Source organism: Callithrix jacchus, chromosome 7 (genome assembly GCF_049354715.1).
Source record: "Callithrix jacchus isolate 240 chromosome 7, calJac240_pri, whole genome shotgun sequence".
In the NCBI taxonomy this organism is placed as follows: domain Eukaryota; kingdom Metazoa; phylum Chordata; class Mammalia; order Primates; family Cebidae; genus Callithrix; species Callithrix jacchus.
The window spans coordinates 34,551,735-34,573,197 of record NC_133508.1 but is presented as its reverse complement, the minus strand read 5'-3'; the positions used below and the strand labels follow the sequence as shown (position 1 = coordinate 34,573,197).

Genomic DNA, 21,463 nt, shown 5'->3' with positions numbered 1-21,463 from the left:
CCCAAGTAGCTGGGACTACAGGCACTTGCCACCACACCCGGCTAATTTTTTGTATTATTTAGTAGAGACGGGGTTTCACTGTGTTAGCCAGGGTGGTGTCAATCTCCTGACCTCGTGATCCACCCACCTCAGCCTCCCAAAGTGCTGGGATTACAGGCATGAGCCACCGTGCTTGGCCTAAAGGCTGCCTTTTAAAACAGATTAGTTGGAACACTTGGGTTCATTTGAAAGAATTAAGCCTGTTACTTTCCACCTGGTAACTAAAAAGATTTCTATGCGCCAAGCTCATTCCTGTAATCCCAGCACTTTGGGGGGCCAAAGTGGGAGGATATCTTGGAAAATATATCCAGGAGTTCAAATCCAGGAGTTCAAGACCACCCTGGGCAGCATAGCAAGATCCTGTCTTTACAAAATAAACTCTAAGAATTTTTTTTTTTTTGAGACAGAGTCTCACTCTGTCACTCAAGCTAGAGTGCAGTGGCATGATGCTGGTTCACTGCAACCTTTGCTGTCTGGGTTCAAGCAATTCCCCTGCTTCAGCTTCCTGAGTAGCTAGGATTACAGATGCCTATCACTGTGCCCGGCTGATTTTTGCAGTTTTTAGTAGAGATGGGGTTTCACCATCTTGGCCAGGCTGGTCTTGAACTCCTGACCTCATGATCCACCTGCCTCGGCCTCCCAAAGTGCTGGGATTATAGACGTGAGCCACCACACCTGGCCAAAATCTAAGAATTAAAATAAATAAAAATAAATGAAAGCCTTCTGTGGGGACATGGGAAGTTTCCATTCATTTGAGGTTGAATATCCCTTGGAGAAAAAAATCTGTGGGGTTCTGACAGTCTCGGTGATTTTCTTGGGACTCACTTGTAGATAAAAAAAACCCTTAACCCAGAAAAGCAGCGGTTCCAATGTGTTCCCAGTGCGTGGGTGGCCTGCTGAGGGCGCATTCCCAGGACGCTATAGAAAGCATTCCTGTTCCAAGGTGGCTTCATCTTCCCGCCAACTGCACCCTGACCCCCAGGAGGAAGCCTGACAGCTCTTGGGCTGCAGCCAAGGACCGTTACTAGAACACGATGTTCTAAAATCCCCTGCAGAGACCAGACAGCTTGTGCTTGAGAATCCTCTCCAGGAAAAGCCTTCTGCGGAACACATCTAAACTTACAGAAGATCAGAAAAAATGCTCTTTCTGACAAAGAGGATGGAGGAGCCAGGGGGCTGCCTGATGTTTGGCGAGGGGTGTCCTTGACTGGTCCAGGCTGAGCCTGCCCTGCACCTACTTGCTCCAGCTCAGAAATTAAGCCCGGCGGCTTCTTCCTCTTTTTTTTTTTTTGAGACAGAGTCTTGTTCTGTCGCTCATGATGGAGTCCAGTGGCATGATCTTGGCTTACTGTAACTGCTGTCTCCCAGGTTCAAGCAATTCTTGTGCCTCAGCCTCTGAGTAGCTGGGATTACAGGCACTGCCACCATGGCTGGATAATTTTTGTTTTAGTAAAGACGGGGTTTCATCATGTTGGCCAGGCTGGCCTTGAACTCCTGGCTTCAGGTGATCCGCCCGCCTCGGCCTCCCAAAGTGCTGGGATTACAGGCTTGAGCCACCAGGCCCAGATGGCTTTTTTGTTTCAGGCCAGAAAATACAGCGCGCTTGTGTGACAAATCCACGCTGCTTCCCATGCTCCTACTTGGTGGAGAGCTGGTTCTGGAGAGGCCGATCTCTGGGCTTAGGTCCTGTCAGCCCTTGGCTGTGAGGTCTGATGGACTCCAGCCTACCCTGTCAAATGTGCTTTTTTTGATGAATGTCTCTGCTAATTTCTGTACACGTTCTCAAACAGAATGCTAAGTAACTGGTGACTTCGACCTTCAATGGCAGCAAAGGAATAAGAGCAGAATATAATAGTTGTTTACAGAGCACCTTGAATACCATCCTCAGACTCCAAAGGTTGCTGTTTAATGCTATGGGACTGTGCGTGGGTGTAAATGACTAGTTTAATCTTTTAGTATTATCACTTTTGTCAAAATTGTGACAAAATTGGTCCATGCATCTGGTTTTAAAAATCAAAACAGCAGGCCAGGTGTGGTGGCTCATGCTTGTAGTCCCAGCACTTTGAGAGGTTGAGATGGGACAATTGCTTGAGGCCAGGAGTTCGAGACCCGGCTGGATAATATAGTGAGACTCCATCTCTGCCAAAAAAAAAAAAAAAAAAAGCTACATGTGATTGGCACGTGTCTGTAGTCCCAGCTTCTCAGGAGCCTGAAGCTGGAGGATGGCTTGAACCCAGGAGTTCCAGGTAATAGTGAGCTATGATCACGCCGCTGCACTCCAGCCTGGGGAAAGACCCTGCTCTATCTTTTTTTTTTTTTTTGGGACAGTTTTGCTCTTGTTGCCCAGGCTGGAGTGCAATGGTGCAGTCTTGGCTCACTGAACCCTCTACCTCCCAGCTTCAAGCAATTCGTCTACCTCAGCCTCCCAAGTAGCTGGGATTACAGTCACACACCACCAAGCCCAGTTATTATTATTATTTTTTTGTATTTTTAGTAGACATGAGGTTTCACCATTTTGGCCAGGCTGGTCTTGAACTCCTGACTCCAAATGATCCACCCACCTTGGCCTCCCAAAGTACTGGGATTACAGGCATGAGCCACTGTGCCCAGCTCTCTAATTTTTTTAAAATCCAAATTGCACAGAAAGTCTTCATGAAAAGCAACAGCTCAGGGCTCCACCTCTGTCTGCCTCCCTCACCCTCCCTGTCACCTTTCAGCAGATACTTTTAATTTTATATAGTAATGATTAACTTCCATTGTGTTTCTTCCCTAGAAACACAATAAGTCTTGTGCATTCTATCTATAGACTTATTCCAAACATTTGAGACAAAGAAACAGTGTTTGTTATGCAAATTCAAGGCCTTTAAGATCTTTTGGTTCTAACTCTCCGAAGGCTGTGTCTTTGGGAGATCACAAAAGAAAATTCTGGCACAGCCTAGCCAGTTATTTTCCAATCATGCCCTTTGGGGTGGCAGATCCCATCACGCAGACTCTCCATTCTGCACGTATGTAAGTGGCTGGGGGCCAGGCTTGCGAGGCACAACACCAAAGTTGTGCAATTACCTTGGAGGTAATTACTGACTGTGTCTTGTAATAAAAATCAGGGAGAAGGACTCTTCTCAGCTCCACCAGTAGGAACATTAGGCTTTAGGACAGGAGAGCCAGCAGACACAAGACAGGAATCCAGGCTCCAGTTCCTGACATCATCCTGCACCAGCAGTGAGAAAACTAAAAACATAAGAAGGAGGCCAGGTGTAGTGGCTCACACCTGTAATCCCAGCCCTTTGGGAGGCTGAGGTGGGTGGATCACCTGAGGTCAGGAGTTCAAGACCAGCCTGGTCAACATGGTGAAACCGTATCTCTACTAAAAATACAAAAAATTATGGACGTGGTGGTTCACGTCTGTACTCTCAACTACTCCAGAGGCTGAGTCAGGAGAATCACTTGAACCAGGGAGGTGGAGGTTGCAGCGAGCCAAGATCACGCACTACACTCCAGCCTGGGTAACAGGCATGAGACTCTGTCTCAAAAGAAACAAACAAACATAATAACAATAGTACTTTTTGGTCTAAAAACATCAGATGTTGGTGTTAAAATGAGAACTCTGAATGAATAGAGCCCCCAGACAGGATTTGTGTGAGCAACATGGCTGTTTATTCACCCGGGCACGGGTGGGATGAGTCCAAAAAGAGAGTCAGTGGAGGGTAGTGGGGGTAGGAGTTGGTTTTATAGGTTTGGGGTAGGCAGTGGAAAGTTACAGAAGTTATAGTTTAGGGCTTTTTTTTTGCAAGCAGGGAGGGGGTCATAGGGTCTGGAGTCACAAGGTTGACCAAGGTCGGTTACAAAGTCCAATTGCCTTATCAGTTGAGGTGTGAATAAGGAACAATGGAAGAATGTCTCAAGTTAATTAGGTGCTGCAGGGGTTGATCATTCTTCCCCTTTTCATGGTCTTCCAGTTACTTCAGATTTTCTAGTTCCAGGAGGCCATCCAGAGATGTGCATGTGCATCATGGGGGTCACCATGGCATCTATGGTGCCATCAGTCAGCCTAAAAGACCTTACAGTTGGCGAGGCTATGGAGAAAAGAGACAGCTTATACACGGCTGGTGGGAATGTAAATGAGCACAACTTCTGTGAAAAACAGCATGAAGATGTCTCAAAGAGCTAAAGATAGATCTACCATGCGCTCCAGCAATCCCACTTCTGGGTATCTACACAAACGGAAAGAAACTGCTATGTCAAAAAGATACCTGAGCTGTTGTGTGTGTTGCAGAGCTATTCACAATGGTTAAGATAAAGAATCAGCTGAAATACCCATCAACAGATGATAGAATAAAGGAAATGTAGTATATGGCCAGGTGTGGTGGCCCATGCCTGTAGTCCAAGCACTTTGAGAGGCTGAGGCAGGTGGATCGCTTTTGTTCAGGAGTTTGAGACCAGCCTGGCCAAGACACTGAGTCTTCATCTCTGTTTTTTTAAAAAAGAAAAACAAGTTAAAAAAAATTTTTTAAAAGAAAGAAAATGTGGTATACATATCACAGAATATATAAAAGTGTGGTATACATATCACAGACATAAAAAATGATGAGATAATGTCTTTTGTAGCAATATGGATGGAACTAGAGGCTTCAGTGAAATGTTCCGTGAAATGACCCAGAAACACAAAGTCAGATATGGCATGTTTTCATTGGTGGGAGCTGAACAAAGGATACCCCTGGGTAGAAATATAGACATTGGAGACTCCGAAAGGCAGGAAAGTGAGAGGAGCTAAGGGTTGAAATGCTATGCATGGGTACAGCATACACTATTCAGGTGATGGGTCCGCTAGAAGCCCAAATTTTACCATAGCGCAATATACAAATGTAAGAGATCTGCACTCGTGCCCCCTGAATATCCAACAGAAAATTATTTTCAGAAATAATACTTTTTGCTGGACATGGTGGCTCACACTTGTAATCCTAGCACTTTGGGAGGCTGAGGCAGGTGAATCACCTAAAGTCAGGAGTTCAAGACAAGCCTGGCCAACATGGTGAAACCCACGTCTCTACTAAAAATACAAAAATTAGCTAGGTGTGGTGGCGTGTGACTGTAGTCCCAGCAACTAGGAGGCTGAGGCAGGAGAATCACTTGAACCCAGGAGGTGGAGGCTGCAGTGAGTCGAGATTGTGCCACTGCACTGCAGCCTGGATGACAGAGTGAGACTCCATCTCAAAAAAAAAAAAAAATGCACTTTTTAAAAAGATGCAAAAATGATTTCTATCAAATAACAGTTATCAAGAAGACTGAGGACACAGCACAACAAACACCAGCAAAGCCAAGTCAGATCTGCTTTCAGTTTCAGAGACTGTGTGACCTCAGATGGACCGAGGTGTCACCCTTGGCTTTACCCCTTGCGAACAGCTGGCATTCTCTGACGTCTGTTTCCTAAGGTGTAAAGGGTCCCTACTTTGTAGATCTTGTGAGATGATGAATCTAGCACACCCAGCATGCTCTGTCGCACAGGTGGAGTAAATAAACGGCTATTTCACCCTCTCATCCCTCTATTCTGCCCCTATTCCTAGTGAAGTTTCCATTCTTTAGTTTATCTTACTTCTGGTAGGTTTGGGCCAAAAGCTTCACACTGACCTTGCCTGCAAATGCATTTTCCTTTCTTTCTTTTCCTTCCTTCCTTCTTTCTTTCAAGACGGAGTCTCACTCTGTTGCCATGCTGAAGCGAAATGGTGCAGTCTTGGCTCACTGCAACCTCTGCCTTCCAGAATCTCCTGCCTCAGCCTCCAGTAGCTGAGATTACAGGCATCCACTACCACACCCAGCTAATTTTTGTATTTTTAGTAGAGATGGGGTTTCACTATGTTGGCCAGGCTGGTCTTGAACTCCTGACCTCGTGATCTGTCCGCCTCGGTCTCCTAAAGTGTTGAAATTATAGGTATAAGCCACTGCTCTTAACCTCAAATGCATTTCTTACCTAGAGTTTCTGGAAAGAATTCCAGTTGTTTTTCTATCCTGCTTTTTGACAATTGGAAATTTTGAATTTCTTTCTTTTTTTTTTTTTTGAGACGGAGTCTGCTCTGTTGCCCAGGCTGGCATGCAGTGGTGCGATCTCAGTTCACTGCAGCCTCCACCTCCTGGGTTCAAGCAATTCTCTGCCTCAGCCTCTGAGTAGCTGGGATTATAGGCACCTGCCACCACACTGGCCTAATTTTTTTGTATTTTTAGTAGAGATGGGGTTTCACTGTGTTAGCCAGGATGGTCTTGATCTCCTGACCTCATGATCTGCCCACCTCAGCCTCCCAAAGTGCTGGGATTACAGGTGTAAGGCACCGCCTCTGGCAGGAAATTTTGAGTTTCAAGATATTTTACCTTTCCAAGAGGAGCTAAAAATAATATTTTCCTTTTTAATTTCTTATTTTTGGAGACAGAGTCTCACTCTGTTACTTAGGCTGGAGTGCGGTGGCACAGTCATGTCACAACTCACTGCAGCCTCAACCTACCAGGCTCAGGCAATCCTCCCACCTCAGCCTCCTGAGTAGCCGGGACCCACAGGTGCACACCACCATACTCAGCTAAACTTTAATTTTTATGTAGACATGGGGTCTCACTATGTTGCCCAAGCTGGTCTCTCGCACTCCTGGCCTCAAACAATCCTCCTTCCTCCCTCCTCAGCCTCCCAAAGTGTTGGGATTGTAGATGTGAGCCAGTGCGCCCAACCTCTTTTTTATTTCTAGATGTGCAGGGATGCAAGCATTTAGTGACATGCATCTTAATCTCAACCACTGTAAGCCTAGGGAGCTGGAGGGAGATTGAGATGATAAAAAATATTCTGGTATTTCATGACTATCTGATAAGAGGGAGACCCCAGAATGTGTGAGCTGGTGTACTGACACGTGATGAGGCATGATGCCCGCATGCGCCTCATTTTACTAGTAGGATTAATTCCCTTGGCCAAGTTTTTAAAAGATACAGTAAGAAAATCACAGACCAGCCGGGCGCAGTGGCTCATACCTGTAATCCCAGCATTTTGGGAAGCTGAGGTGGACGGATCACCTGAGGTCAGAAGTTCAAGACCTGGCCAACATGGTGAAACCCCGTGTCTACTAAAAACTACAAAAATTAGTTAGGTGTGGTGGCATGTGCCTGTAATCCCAGCTACTTGAGAGGCTGAGACAGAAGAATCACTTGAACCTGGAAGGCAGAGGTTGCAGTGAGCTGAGAGCATGCCACTGCACTCCAGCCTGGGTGACAGAGAGAAACTCCGTCAAAAAAAAGAAAGAAAGAAGAGAAAGAAGGAAAGTACAGAAGGAAGGAAGGAAGGAAGGGAGGGAGGGAAGGAGGAAGGAAGGAAGGAAGGAAGGAAGGAAGGAAGGAAGGAAGGAAGGAAGGAAGGAAAGAAGGAAGAAAGGAAGGAGGGAAGGAAGGAAGGAAGAAGACACACAGACTAGGGGAATCACATAAAGAATCTTTTTCTTCTTTCTTTCTTTCTTTCAGAATCTTTTTCTTTCTTTCTTTTTTCTTTTTTTTTTTTTTTTACAGAGTCTCACTCTGTCACCCAGGCTGGACTCAGTGGCATGATCTCAGTTCACTGCAACCTCTGCTTCCCACGTTCAAGTGATTCTCCTGCCTCAGTCTCCAGAGTAGCTGGGATTACAGGTGTGTGCTACTGCACCTGGCTAATTTTGGCATTTTTGGTGGAGATGGGGTTTCACCATGTCGGCCATGCTGGTCTCAAACTCCTGGCCTCAAGTGATCCGCCTACCTCAGCCTTCCAAAGTGCTTGGATTACAGGCGTGAGCCACTATGCCCAGCCAGGTTCCCATACTTTTGAGCTACTGTCCCTTTTCTGTTCCAGAGCCTCATCAGGACATCTCATTGCAGGAGTTGTCATGCCTCATTAGGCTCCTCTTGGCTGTGGTCATTTCTCAGAATGATTTTTATGATGATTTTTTTTTTTAAAAGTCGATATGTTGTCCAGCCTGGTTTTGAACTCCTGGCCTTAAGTGGTAATCATCCTCCCTCAGCCTCCCAAGTAGCTCGGATAAGAGGGGCAGGCTGCTGCACCTGCCTACAACCTTTGTTGGTTTTCAGGAGTGCTACTCATGTGTTTTGTAGAATGCTGCTCTATTAAGATTTGCCTGTTTTTCTCATGATTCAACTAGGGTTTGAGGTTTAGGAAGGTAAAGTGCTGTTCCATGTACTATAAGGATGAGTTCTCTCTGCTGATGCTCTCCTTGATCCTCTGGCGTGGGGTAGTGTTTATCAGGTTTCTCCACTCTCACCCAGGCTGGAGTGCGGTGGTGGCTTGATTACTGCTCACTGCAGCCTCGAACTCCCAGGCTCAAGCAAGCCTCCCACCTCAGCCTCCTGATTAGGTAGGACTACAGGTGCATGGCACCATACCTGCCCTATCTCTGAAAAAGAAAGAGAAAGAGAGAAAGGAGAGAGAGAGAGAGAGAGAGAGAGAGAGAGAGAGAGAGAGAGAGAGAGAGAAGGAAGGAAGAAAGAAAGAAATTAAGAAAGAAAGAACAAACAGCAGAATGAGAAACATGCATTGTGCAAGGGAAAAGAAAAGAAAAGGAAGGAAGAAGGGAGGGAAGGAGAGAGGGAGGGAGGAAGGAAAGGAAGGAGCCAGGAAGGAAGGAAAGGAAGAAGGAAGGAGAGAAAGGGCAGAATGAGAAACAGATGTATCATGCGAGGGGAAAGATCTAGTTGTTTTGCTTAAAGAAAAGGAAGTTGGTAAAACGGAAATAAATTCAGATATTCTCTGGAAGCTTTTTTTTTTTTTTTAGACAGAGTTTTGCTCTTGTTGCCCAGTCTGGAGTGTAATGGCACAATCTTGGCTCACTGCAACGTCTGCCTCCTGGGTTCAAGCGATTCTCCTGCCTCAGCCTCCTGAGTAGCTGGGATTACCGGTACGCGCCACCCATGCCCAGCTAATTTTTGTATTTTTAGTAGAGACAGTGTTTCACCATGTTGGCCAGGATGGTCTTGAGCTCCTGACATTGTGATCTGCCTGCCTCAGCTTCCCAAAGTGCTGGGATGACAGGTGTGAGCCACAGCGCCCAGCTGGAAATTTTCAGTAATAGACTTTAGAATCTCTTTTTCTCAAAACAGATATTGCTAAGAATTTTTTTGTAAGGGGCACATTTTCCATCTGACATCCTATAAAAAGCCAAGATTCCTGTGAGATGTATTTTTCCTAATGGGCTAAATCGATTTTCTCTTTCCTTTTAGAGATGGATGTCTCTGTCCGCCAGGCTGTAGTCTAATGGTGAGATCATAGCTCACTGCAGCCTTGAACTCCTGGGGTCAAGCGATTCTCTCACCTTTTAAGTTCAATTATTAAGTTGTTAAAAAACAAAAAATAGGCCGAGCACGGTGGCTCATGCCTGTAATCCCAGCACTTTGAGAGGCCGAGATGGGTAGATCACAAGGTCAGGAGTTCAAGACCAGCCTGGCCAATATGGTGACCCCATTTCTACTAAAAATACAAAAAATTAGCTGGACATGGTTGTGTGCGCCTGTAGTCCTAGCTACTAGGGAGGCTGAGGCAGGAGAATTGCTTGAACCTGGGGCGGAGGTTGCAGTGAGCCAAGATTGTGCCATTGCTCTCCAGCCTGGGCGACAGAGCAAGACTCCATCTCAAAAAAACCCAAAAAACAAAATAAAAGGTTACCAGCTTCCAGCCGGGCCCAGTGGCTCAAGCCTGTAATCTCAATAGTTTGGGAGGCTGAGGCAGGTGGATCATTTGAGGCCAGGAGTGGCCAATATGGCGAAACCCCATCTCTACTAAAAATACAAAAATTAGCTGGGCGTGTGGCGTGCACCTGTAATCCCAGCTACTTGGGAAGCTGAGGCAGGAGAATCGCTTGAACCCAGGAGGCGGAGGTTGCAGTGAGCCAGGATTATGTCACTGCATTCCAGCCTGGGCAACAGAGCAAGACTCTGTCTAGAAAAAAATAATACGGTGAGCTTTAGGAATCAGGGTTTCTGTAAAAGGATTGCATCGTTTCTTCCAATGGAGAAGCTCAGTCCAGTGGCTGTGCATTGTGTCAGTGTCCTGGCGCACATCAGAGCTGAGCTTCAGGTGCAGAGAGAACAGCTGCGGTGGGGAGAGCTCTGAGCCTGGGGCACCCTCACAGGCTGTCACATCACCTGGGCACGAGAGGATGATGGGCCACTGGGAAAGGGAACGAATGTTCAACAAGATACTTTGATAATGGGATTGACGGTGTTTAGCAGTTTGCAGGGCAGGGGGTGAGAGGCCCAGGCTGGAGTGCAGTGATGCAATCATAGCTCACTGCAGCCTTGAATTCCTGGCCTCAAATCCATCCTCCTGCCTCAGCCTCCCCAGTAGCTAGAACTACAGGCACACACCATTATGCCCAGGTGTTTTTTTTTTTTTTTGGAGACTGAGTCTCACTGTGGTGCCCAAGCTCGTCTCAAACTCCTGACCTCAAGCAATTTTCCCACTTTGGTTTCCTGAAGCACTGAGATTACAGATGGGAGCCCCCACACTTGGCCACTAAACTATTTTTTTTTCCTTTCTCTTTTCCTTTTGAGACAGGGTCTCACTCTGTTGCTCAGGGTGGAGTGCAGTGCCACAATCTCAGCTCATTTTAGCTTTGACCCCCTGGTTCAAGCAATCCTCCCACCTCAGCTTCCTGAGCAGCTGGGACTACAGGTGTGCACCATCACACCTAAGTTTTGTATTTTTGTAGCGATGGGGTCTCGCTGTGTTGCCCAGGCTAGTCTTGAACTCCTGAGCTCAAGCAATCCTCCCGCCTCCCAAAGCACTGGGATGGCAGGCATGAGTCACCACACTCGGCACAAAATTATTTCTTATAATTCTGTAGTTTTCAACAAAAACACCTCACAAGAAGCATAAAAACAAAACAAACTAAAAACAATGCAAACCTTACTTGGATTATTATTACTGATTTGTTTGCTTTAAGACAGCAAATCTTTTAAGAATATTCCCACCGTGGACCGCCTGGCCAGGGCACAGAGAATTTCCATGTGTAGGAATGTCAGAATCACGTAGATTGAAGGACCAGCCTGAACTGATAAAGTCATACATCATTTGTTTAAACTAACACCCACCAACTGGAAGACAGGACACCAGCTAAATGGGGAGCCTCAGGGCTCAGGGAAAGGGGTTTGAGACCAGCCTTGGGACATAATAGATCCCCATCTCTACCAAAAAAATAAAAAAATATTTTGAGACAGAGTCTCACTCTGTTGCCCAGGCTGGGGTGCATTGGCACGGTCTCACTGCAACTTGGCTCACTGCAACCTCTGCCTCCCAGGTTCAAGCGATTCTCCTGCCTCAGCCTCCGGAGTAGCTGGAATTACAGGCACCTGCCTCCACACTTGGCTAATTTTTTGTATTTTTGGTAGAAATGGGGTTTCACCATATTGACCAGGCTGATTTTGAACTCCTGACCTCAGGTGATTCAACCACCTTGGCCTCCCAAAGTGTTGGGATTACAGGCGTGAACCACTGCACTCGGTCTAAAAATACATAAACAAAATTTTCTTCTTGAGACAGAGTCTTGCTCTGTCATCCAGGCTGGATGGCAGTGATTCGATCTTGGCTCACTGCAACCTCCATCTCCTGGGTTCAAGTAGTTCTCTGCCTCAGCCTCCTGAGTGGCTGGGATTACAGGCACATGCCACGACGCCTGGATGATTTTTGTATTTTCAGTAGAGAAGGGGTTTCATCATCTTGGCCAGGCTGGTCTTGAATTCCCGACCTAGTGATCTGCCTGACTCGGCCTCCCAAAGTGCTGAGATTACAGGGATGAGCCACCGCGCCCCACCATAAATTTTAAAATAAGTAAATGAATAGAAAGGGTGAGGGTGTTCAGCAGGGAGGCTGGGAGCAGGTGGAGGCTGTAGTTTATGGGCACGGAGGCGGAGCCTCTTTACGGAGGACATCTATGGCTGCACGCGCCCTCTCTGGGAGCCGGGAAGGCGGTTCCGCGTGCGTAGTCATGGTCATCACCACCATCCTTCTCTCTGTCTGTCTCCTCAGTTTTAAAATGAAGATAACAGATCTACTTTGTTTCTCAGTTGGATATTTTTTTTTAGGTTTTTTTTTTGTTTTTTTTAAGAAAGGAGAGAAGGAAAGAAAGAAAAAAAGGAGTGACGGAGAGGAAGAAGGAGAAAGAAAAAGAGGGAGAACGGAAATGTTGCTTTATTCTAAAAATGGGTATTGGAAACCTCTTTTATGCCAATAATTGTGCTTAATAATGGCCAATCAATATTTCATTTAAACCTATGAGTGGGTGTGATGTGGTACCTATGAGTAGGTGTGATGTGGTACCTATGAGTAGGTGTGATGTGGTATATTTTGTGAATTTAAAATGGAGAGTTCTATACATGTTTATTAAGTTTACTTGTTCCGGATCTGAGTTCAAGTCCTGGATATCCTTATTAATTTTCTGTCTCGTTGATCTATCTAATATTGATGGTGAAGTCTCCCACTATTATTGTGTGGGAGTCTAGGGAGTCTAAGCCTCTTTATAGATCTTATGTATCTGGGTGTTAGGATCATTAGCTTTTCTTGTTGCATTGATCCTTTTACCATTATATCTTTGTTGCTTTAAAATCTATTTTATCAGAGGTGAGAATTGCAACTCCTGCTTTTTATTTATTTATTTATTTTTGCTCTCCATTTGGTTGGTAAATCTTTCTCCATCCCTTTGTTTTGAGTCTTTGTGTATCCTTGCATGTGAAATGGGTCTGGATGTAGCATACCGTTGGGTTTTGGCTGTATCTTTTGATTGGGGGATTTATTTGATTTAAATTTAGGATTACTGCCATTTGATGTTAACTGGCTGTTTTGTCCATTCGTTGATGTAAATTCTTCATTATGTTGATGCTTTTTACTTTTTGGTATATTTTTAGAAAGACTAATACTGGTTGTTCCTTTCTATGTGTAATGCTTCTTTTAGAAGCTCTTGTAAAGCAGGCCTGGTGGTAATAAAATCTTTGAGTACTCGCTTGTTCATAAAAGATTTTATTTTTCCTTCAGTTGTGAAGCTTAGTTTGGCTGGATATGAAATTCTGGGCTGAAAGTTCTTTTCTTTAAGGATGTTGAATATTGGCCCCCACTCTCTTCTGGCTTGTAGAGTTTCTGCTGAGAGATCTGCTGTAAGTCTGATAGGCTTCCCTTTGTAGGTAACCTGACCTTTCTCTCTGGCTGCCCTTAGTATTTTCTCCTTCATTTCAACCCTGGTGAATCTAACGATTATGTGCTTTGGGGTTGCTCTTCTTGAGGAATATCTTTGTGGTGTTCTCTGTATTACCTGGGGTTGAATATTGTCCTGCTTTGCTAGGTTGAAAAAGTTTTCCTGAATGATATCCTGAAGAGTATTTTCCAGCTTGGATTCATTCTCTTCATCATATTCAGGTACACCTATCAAACATAAATTAGGTCTTTTCACATAGTCCCATATTTCTTGGAGAATTTGTTCATTCCTTTTTATCCTTTTTTCTCTATTCTTGTCTTCTTGTTTTATTTCATTAAGTAGGTCTTCGACCTCTGATATCCTTTCTTCTGCTTGATCAATTCGGCTATTAAAACTTGTGCATATTTCGCTAAGTTCTCGTGTTGTGTTTTTCAACTCCATTAATTCATTTATATTCCTCTCTATATTGTCTATTCTTGTTAGCATTTTGTCAAACCTTTTTTCAAAGTTGTTAGTTTCTTTACATTGGGTTAGAACAAGTTCTTTTAACTCCCAGAAGTTTCTTATCATCCACCTTCTGAAGCCTAATTCTGTTAATGGAACACAGTCATTTTCTATCAGGTCTTGTTCTGTTGCTGATGAGGAACTGTAATCCCCTGTAGAGGGAGAGGCATTCTGATTTTGGGTATTCTCAGCCTTTTTAGGCTGTTTTCTTCCCTTCGTTATAAATTTATCCATCTGTCATCTTTACAATTACCGCCTTTCTAATTAGGTTTCTGAGTGGACATCCAATTTATTGATTCCCAGCGCCAGAATCTGAGCAACCCACTCTGCCTAAACAGTGGTGTTAAGACTGATGGTGCTCTTCTGCCCGGGAATCTCCAGTCTGGCTTCCTTCTTGAGTCTGCAATAGGCGACTCTGCCTTCCCGGAGCTCCAAACGTTGGTCAGAAGAGGAACCAGTCCCGTTTACTCTGCACCAAGAGCTGCCACGCCGAGGGGCCAGCAAAATCACTGTGCCAGCCAAAAGAGTCATGCTGGCGACCCGTGGGGCTCCTCCACTGGGAATCTTCTGGTCCGTGAGCAACAAAAATTCGTCTGAAAGTGTGGCGTCCTCTCATTCTCTGTGCTTTCACTGGGAGCTACAATCCCAAGATGTTAGCGATCAGACATCTTTTGTTTTAAATTTTATATGAAGTTTTATTCTCAAAATATAAAAAAAAACAACAAACCAAGGGACTAAGATGTTATTTCACAGCACTTGCTTGCCTCAGTCTTTATGAAGAACACAATTCCAAGCTAATGGACAAGTTCCTACCTGTGCTCTAGGTCATTCAAAGGAGGCAAGCTCCTTTGTCAAATCAGGAGCTCAGATGCCAGGGTGGGAGGTTCTCAGTGGGACCTAGTATTGCTAGAAGAGCCTTGCCTATACAGCGTTAAGACAAGCACATGGGTCTCTTCCCTTAGAATGTGTCTGTCACATGCTTGGGGACTGCTGTGCAGGAACACCTGGTGAGGCCTGGCGAGGCAGCATATACATGGCCCCCAAAAACTGGTCTGCAATTCTTCCTGCTTTTTAAGATGAATGGGCCATTATATCGGGTTTTCATGCATTTTGGTTTTTTGTTTGTTTTGTTTTGAGACAGAGTCTCGCTCTGTCACCCAGGCTACAGTACAGAGGAGCCATCTTGGCTCACTGCAACCTCTGCCTCCTGGGTTCAAGAGGTTCTCCTGCCTCAGCCTCCCGAGTAGCTGGGATTACAGGTGCCCACCACGCTGGGCTAATTTTTGTATTTTTGGTAGAGACGGGGTTTTACCATGTTGGCCAGGCTGGTCTTGAACTCCTGACCTCAGGTGATCCTCCCTTCTCGGCCTCACAGAGTGCGGGGATTACAGGCACGAGCCATCATGCCCTGACTGATGCATTTTAAAATGAGATGTTCCAGGGACTAAAACTGTGCAGGGAAAAAGAAAAGTTCAGAAAAAGAGTTGGCTGAGAACATTACTGAGGATAATATACCCTGCTGCTGCAGGCTGCTAAGAACATAGACGAGCACTGTACTTGCAGTGTCTGCATGGGCCAAAGCAGGAAATCATCTGGCTTCGCTCTCTGCTGCCTTATCTATGTGCAGCTGACAAAGGGCTGGGGTTAGTAGGCTGGAACCACTCGGTGCCATCAACATGCTAACACTCCACAGAGCCCAGCAGGAACTGCCTCATCATTCTGCCCATTAATCACGAATACAACAGTCAGAGCCACCACCACTTTGTCCCTACAGTGTGAGAAACTACAGATCTATGAAACTTGGAAACTTTGCTCAGAGAATGTGCTTTGGGAAACTGCATTCCTCCCAGACATCTTAGTCTCACCATCTATGTCTCACACAGGAATGGCTGATCAAGTATTTAGAAGGGGCCGCTCTCTGTCTGGGATTCTCCAAGGAGCTACTGGAATAGTAAATGCCCTTTTGGCTGGCTGGAATGTTTCAACTGAATCCCGGCCAAAAATGGTAAAGCAGGTGCCCTCTCTCCCTTCTCCAGCTCTCTATGCCCTCAGTTGAGCCTTCCAGCCTTGGTCAGGGCAGAAGTGCCCTGGGATTCAACACTAGTGTGTGGGGGGGGGCAGCTGCTCAATTTTGAGGAGCACCAAATCTCTCTGCCTCAGTCCCTAACCCACATCCCCATCAAATGTTGAGAGATCCACCGTTAGAGATACAGCTGGGGCCGGGTGCGGTGGCTCACGCCAAGATATAATCCCAGCACTTTGGGAGGCTGAAGCAGGCAGATCATCTGAGATCAGGAGTTTGAGACCAGCCCGGTCAACATGGTAAAACCCCGTTTCTACTAAAAATACAAAAATCAGTGGGTATGGTGGTGGGCTCCTGTAATCCCAGCTACTTGAGAGGCTGAGGCAGGAGAATCATTTGAGCCCAGGAGGTGGAGGTTGCAGTGAGCTGAGATCATGCCCTTACACTCAAGCCTGGGTGACAAGAGCGAGACTCCGTATCAAAAAATATAAAATAAGGCTGGGCACGGTGGCTCACGCCTATAATCCCAGCACGTTGGGAGGCCGAGGCAGGTGGATCACAAGGTCAAGAGATCGAGACCATCCTGTTTAACAAGGTGAAACCCCGTCTCTACTAAAAATACAAAATTTGGCTGGGCACGGTGGCTTAAGCCTGTAATCCCAGCACTTTGGGAGGCCGAGGCAGGTGGATCACGAGGTCAAGAGATCGAGACCATCCTGGTCAACATGGTGAAACCCCATCTCTACTAAAAATACAAAAAATTAGCTAGGCATGGTGGCGCACGCCTGTAGTCCCAGCTACTCGGGAGGCTGAGGCAGGAGAATTGCTTGAACCCAGAAGGCGGAGGTTGCGGTGAGCGGAGATTGTGCCATTGCACTCCAGTCTGGGTAACAACAGCGAAACTCAATCTCAAAAAAAGTATATATATATAAAATAAATAAATAAATAAATAAATAAATAAATAAGGACAGGGGCAGTGGTTCATGTTTGTAATCCCAGCACTTTGAAAGCCCAAAGTGGGTGGATCACCTGAGGTCAAGAGTTCAAGATCAGCCTGACCAACATGGAGAAACCTCATCCCAACTGAAAATACAAAAATTAGCTGGGTGTGGTGACGCATGCCTGTAATCCCAGCTACTCGGGAGGTTGAGGCAGGAGAATTGCTTGAACCTGGGAGGTGGAGGTTTCAGCGAGCCAAGATCGTGCTATACCACTCCAGCCTAGGCAATAAAAGCAAAACTCCATCTCAAAAAAGGAATAATAATTTAAAAAATACAGATACCACTATGTGGCCAAAGGAAGACTGTATTGTCACGTAATTTGTGTTAGTCTAGGTTCAGGGATGGCATTCACTGGCTGTCCCCTTGAGAAACAGGGAAGGCACCAGGACCACCTACTTCCTGAAGGGGGATGGAAGAGGCTTAGTGGCATAGACTCCCATGTGAAGTGCTGAAACAGAGACACACACAGCTCATGCTGGGGGAGAAGAGCTTATGGTGGTGGGGGTGCTCTCTGAGGATAATTTTCTTACTATTTTGCCTAGGGTCTCTAAAATCCAAAACACAGAACTGGGAAATTCCTAGAAAGGTCCCTGTTGCTGTGATGTCATTCACTGTTTGGAAGATTTTTTTGTTATAGTTCTGGGGGAGTAGGAGCCACTGCTCATCTGTTTACTATCAAAAGTGTCATCTCGGCCAGGCGTGCTGACTCACATCTATAATCCCAGCACTTTGGGAGGCTGAGGCAGGTGGATCACCTGCCTCAGGAATTTGAGACCAGTCTGGTCAAGATGATGAAACCCTGTCACTACTAAAAATACAAAGAAATAACCAGGTGTGGTGGTAGGCACCTGTTATTCCAGCTATGTGGGAGACTGAGGCAGGAGAATCACTTGAACCTGGGAGGCGGAGGTTGCAATGAGCCCAGATCACGCCATTATACTCCAGCCTGGGCAACAGAGTGAGACTATCTGAAAATGAATAAATAAATAAAAGTGTCATCTATAGTCTAACATTCTGCAGCTTGAGAGAAGTAAATTCTGAGTACCAACGGCAGATTCACAGGGCAGGCTTATGTACAACTCCCTTGGTTCAAGTTCAAGAGTATTTTCTTCTAACAAAACCTGTGGTCTGTTTTCCAGCAACTATAATAGGATGTTTTTTTTTTTTTTTCATTTCATCTCCTATAAAGAAATTTGGAAATTCAGTATCTTTATATTCTTTAGAATTTTTCTGTAAGGTTTAGTTACAGAAATATAGTGTCCACTATATTTTCAAAAAATCTGGCCACGTGCAGTGGCTCACACCTGCAATGCCAGCACTTTGGGAGGCCAAGGCAAGTGGATAACCTGAGCTCAGGAGTTTGAGACCAGCCTGGCCAACATGGTGAAACCCCGTCTCTGCTAAAAATGCCAAAATTAGCTGGGTAATTTTGAAGAAAGAAAGAATGGAAGGAAGGAAGGAAGGAAGGAAGGAAGGAAGGAAGGAAGGAAGGAAGGAAGGAAGGAAGGAAGGAAGGAAGGAGAAAGAGAGAGAAAGGAAGGAGGGAGGGAAGGAGGGAAGAAGGAAGAAAAGAAAGGAAGAAAGAAAAGAAGAGTTTTATTATTTTAGGTCTTACATTTAGGTCTTGGATCCATTTAGAGTTAATTTTTGTATATAGCATAAGATAACGGCCCGGGTTCATTCATTTGCATGTAGATATCCGGTTTTCCCAAAACCATTTGTTGAAAATACTCCTTTCTCAACTGACTGGTCTTGGGACCCTAATTTAAAAATTATTGGACTATATGTATGAGAGCTTATTTCTGGGCTCTGTAGTCTTTTAATTTTTTAAATAATTATTTATTTTTGCCTGTCATCCTTGTGCAGGGGTTATGCGAATCTCCTCTGTATCTTTCCAATTTTAGTGTGTGTGCTGCAGAATGAGAAATTCTGGGCTCTCTGTTGTATTCTATTAGTCTATATGTCTGCCCGTATGCCAGGACTACACAGTTTATTTTTATTTATGTGTTTATGTGCAGTTTACTGAAAGTTTGTTATATTTCAGTAAAAAACTAACAAAATGGCTTTATTTTTTAATTGTACTTTTAAATTTCAAGAGCTACAGGCTTTTAAAAAATGGTTTTATATTTAAATAAAAATTCCTTTGTATTTCTATTTTCTTTCAGTTAGACTCCATTACAGGCTTGTTTTCAGAACTAAAAAGCAGAAGAGCCAAAAGAAAATTCCTTCCAGCCCCCTGACCTCTCTGCTACTCTTTTTTCTAGTGTTCACAATTTAATGTCTTCCTTTCACTCATTCTTGATACTCATGAACGCTGGAACAAAAACGTTTCTGTCTCATTCAGCCTTCATAAGAAAAGCCCAAACCCAGCTCCTTCTCACCATCTCCGCTGGTAAGACCAGGATTCAAACACAGTCCTCTCTTGTTGGGGTTAGTGCAGTTGCTTCCTGTTATGAACTGAATTATGAAAAAAATTCACATGCAGAAGCCCTAACTCCCGGTGTGACTGTATTTGCAGATGGTGCCTTTTAAGACATGAAAGGAGATGATAATGGTGGAGCCTTGATCCAACACGGCTGCTGTCCTTGGAGGAGGAGGAGACACAGGGTGCCCACGGAGGGGACAGGCCATGTGAGGACACAGTGCAAAGGTGGCTGTGCACAAGCCAAGGAGAGAGGCCCCCAGAGAAACTGAACCAGCTGACACCTTGATCTGTGACTTCTAGTCTCAAGAACTGTAAGAACACAGATGTCTGTGGCTGAAGCTGCCCAGGTGCCATATCCGGTTATGGCAGCCCTCAAGGGGTACAGCTCCCGATGGGTCTCTCTGTCCTGCCCTTGCCCACAGTAGTCTATTGAAACAGAAGCTGGTGAGCCCTTTCTGTGATACTGAGCAATGAGGAAAAGAAAAAAAAAAAGCTCCCCTCTCAAAGGGGAGCCCGTTGAGATGTCATCAGGGCATGCCTCTCTTCTGCGTAAAACTGCTGGCTTCCCCTTCACCCAGCAGCAGCCCACACCCTGACACTGGCCCCAAGTGTCATTCAGCCTCTGCTCCCTCTCTGACCTTGTCTCCTACAGTCTCGCCTCCTTGACTGTGGCCTTTTTTGCTCTTTCTCGAACATTCCAAGCACAGTCCTGTCTTAGGGGCCTTGGCATTGTCCTCCCGCCCCGAACAGGCTCCCTCCAAAGAGCATTGTGACTCCCTGCACACTCTTCCTCCTCCTTCCGGGTGATCCTCAGTGTCCTGTTGTCATTCAGGCACTCTTTTTTTTTTTTTGAGACGGAGTTTTGCTCTTGTCGCCCAGGCTGGAGTGCACTGGTGCAATCTCAGCTCACTGCAACTCCGCATCCAGGGTTCAAGCGATTCTCCTGCCTCAGCCTCCTGAGTAGCTGGGATTACAGGCGTGTGCCATCATACCCAGCTAATTATATATTTTTAGTAGAGACAGGGTTTCTCCATGTTAGCCAGGCTGGTCTCAAACTCCTGACCTCAGGTGATCTGCCTGTCTCGGCCTCCCAAAGTGCTGGGGTTATAGGTGTGAGCCACCATGCCTGGCCTCTTTTTGTTGTTGTTGTTTGTTTATATTTTTGGAGATGGAGTCTCGCTCTGTCACTCAGGCTGGAGTGTAGTGGCACAATCTTGGCTCACTGCAACCTCCGCGTCCCAGGTTCAAGCAATTCTCATACCTCAGCCCCTTGAGTAGCTGGGATTATAGGAGCCTGCCACCACACCCGTCTAATTTTTGTATTTTTGGTAGAGATGGGGTTTCACCATGTTGGCCAGGCTGGACTTGAACTCCAGGCCTCAAGTGATCTGCCTCAAATTCCTGACCTCAGGTGATCTGCTCGCCTCAGCTTCCCAAAGTGCTGGGATTACAGGTGTGAGCCACTGCACCTGGCCAGAATTTGTATACAATATTTTTTTTTTGAGACAGTCTCGCTCTCAGGCTGGAGTACAGTGCCACGATCTCAGCTCATTGCAACCACTGCCTCCTGGGTTCAAGCGATTCTCCTGCCTCAGCCTCCTGAGTAGCTGGGATTACAGGCACATGCCTGGCGAATTTTTGTATTTTTAGTGGAGATAGGGTTTCACCATGTTGGTCAGGCTGGTATTGAACTCCTGACCTTGTGATCTGCCCGCGATGGCCTCCTAAAGTGCTGGGATTACAGGCATGAGCCACTGTGCCCGTCTGAGAATTTGCCTAATTTTTATAAGAAAAAAAAAAATTCTTCAAATGAGGGTGACCATTTTGTTGTCCTCAGGACTGGATGCTATGTCAGGAAAGGCAGATTCTGATCTTTTCTGCCTCTAAATCTTAGACAATAAATAGGTCTAAAAATGAGCTGAAATCACTGTGGGAAGGTCAGGACTTCTTTGCCTGGGAGATCTTTGAGAGTTGGCTTGCTGATTTTAAGATGTTTTCAGGCCAGGTGTGGCGTCTCACACCTGTAATTCTAGCACTTTGTGAGGCCAAGGCTGGTGGATCCCCTGAGGTTGGGAGTTCGAGACCAGCCTGACCAACATGGAGAAACCCCATCTCTACTAAAAATACAAAATTAGCCGAGCATGGTGGCGCGCTCTGTAATCCTAGCTACTTGGGAGGCTGAGGCAGGAGAATCACTTGAACCCGGAAGGTGGAGGTTGCGGTGAGCTGAGATCACGCCATTGCACTCCAGCCTGGGCAACAAGAGTGAAACTCCATCTCA

General features: G+C 45.6%; 1 non-coding gene across 1 annotated transcript; it reads right to left on the bottom strand.

Moving 5' to 3' along the window:
• Window positions 1-18,577: 18,577 nt before the first annotated feature.
• Window positions 18,578-18,684, bottom strand: LOC118143389 (U6 spliceosomal RNA). The gene has a single exon (XR_004727610.1). It is a non-coding gene; the product is annotated as a U6 spliceosomal RNA (small nuclear RNA).
• Between the last annotated feature and the right edge of the window lie 2,779 nt (window positions 18,685-21,463).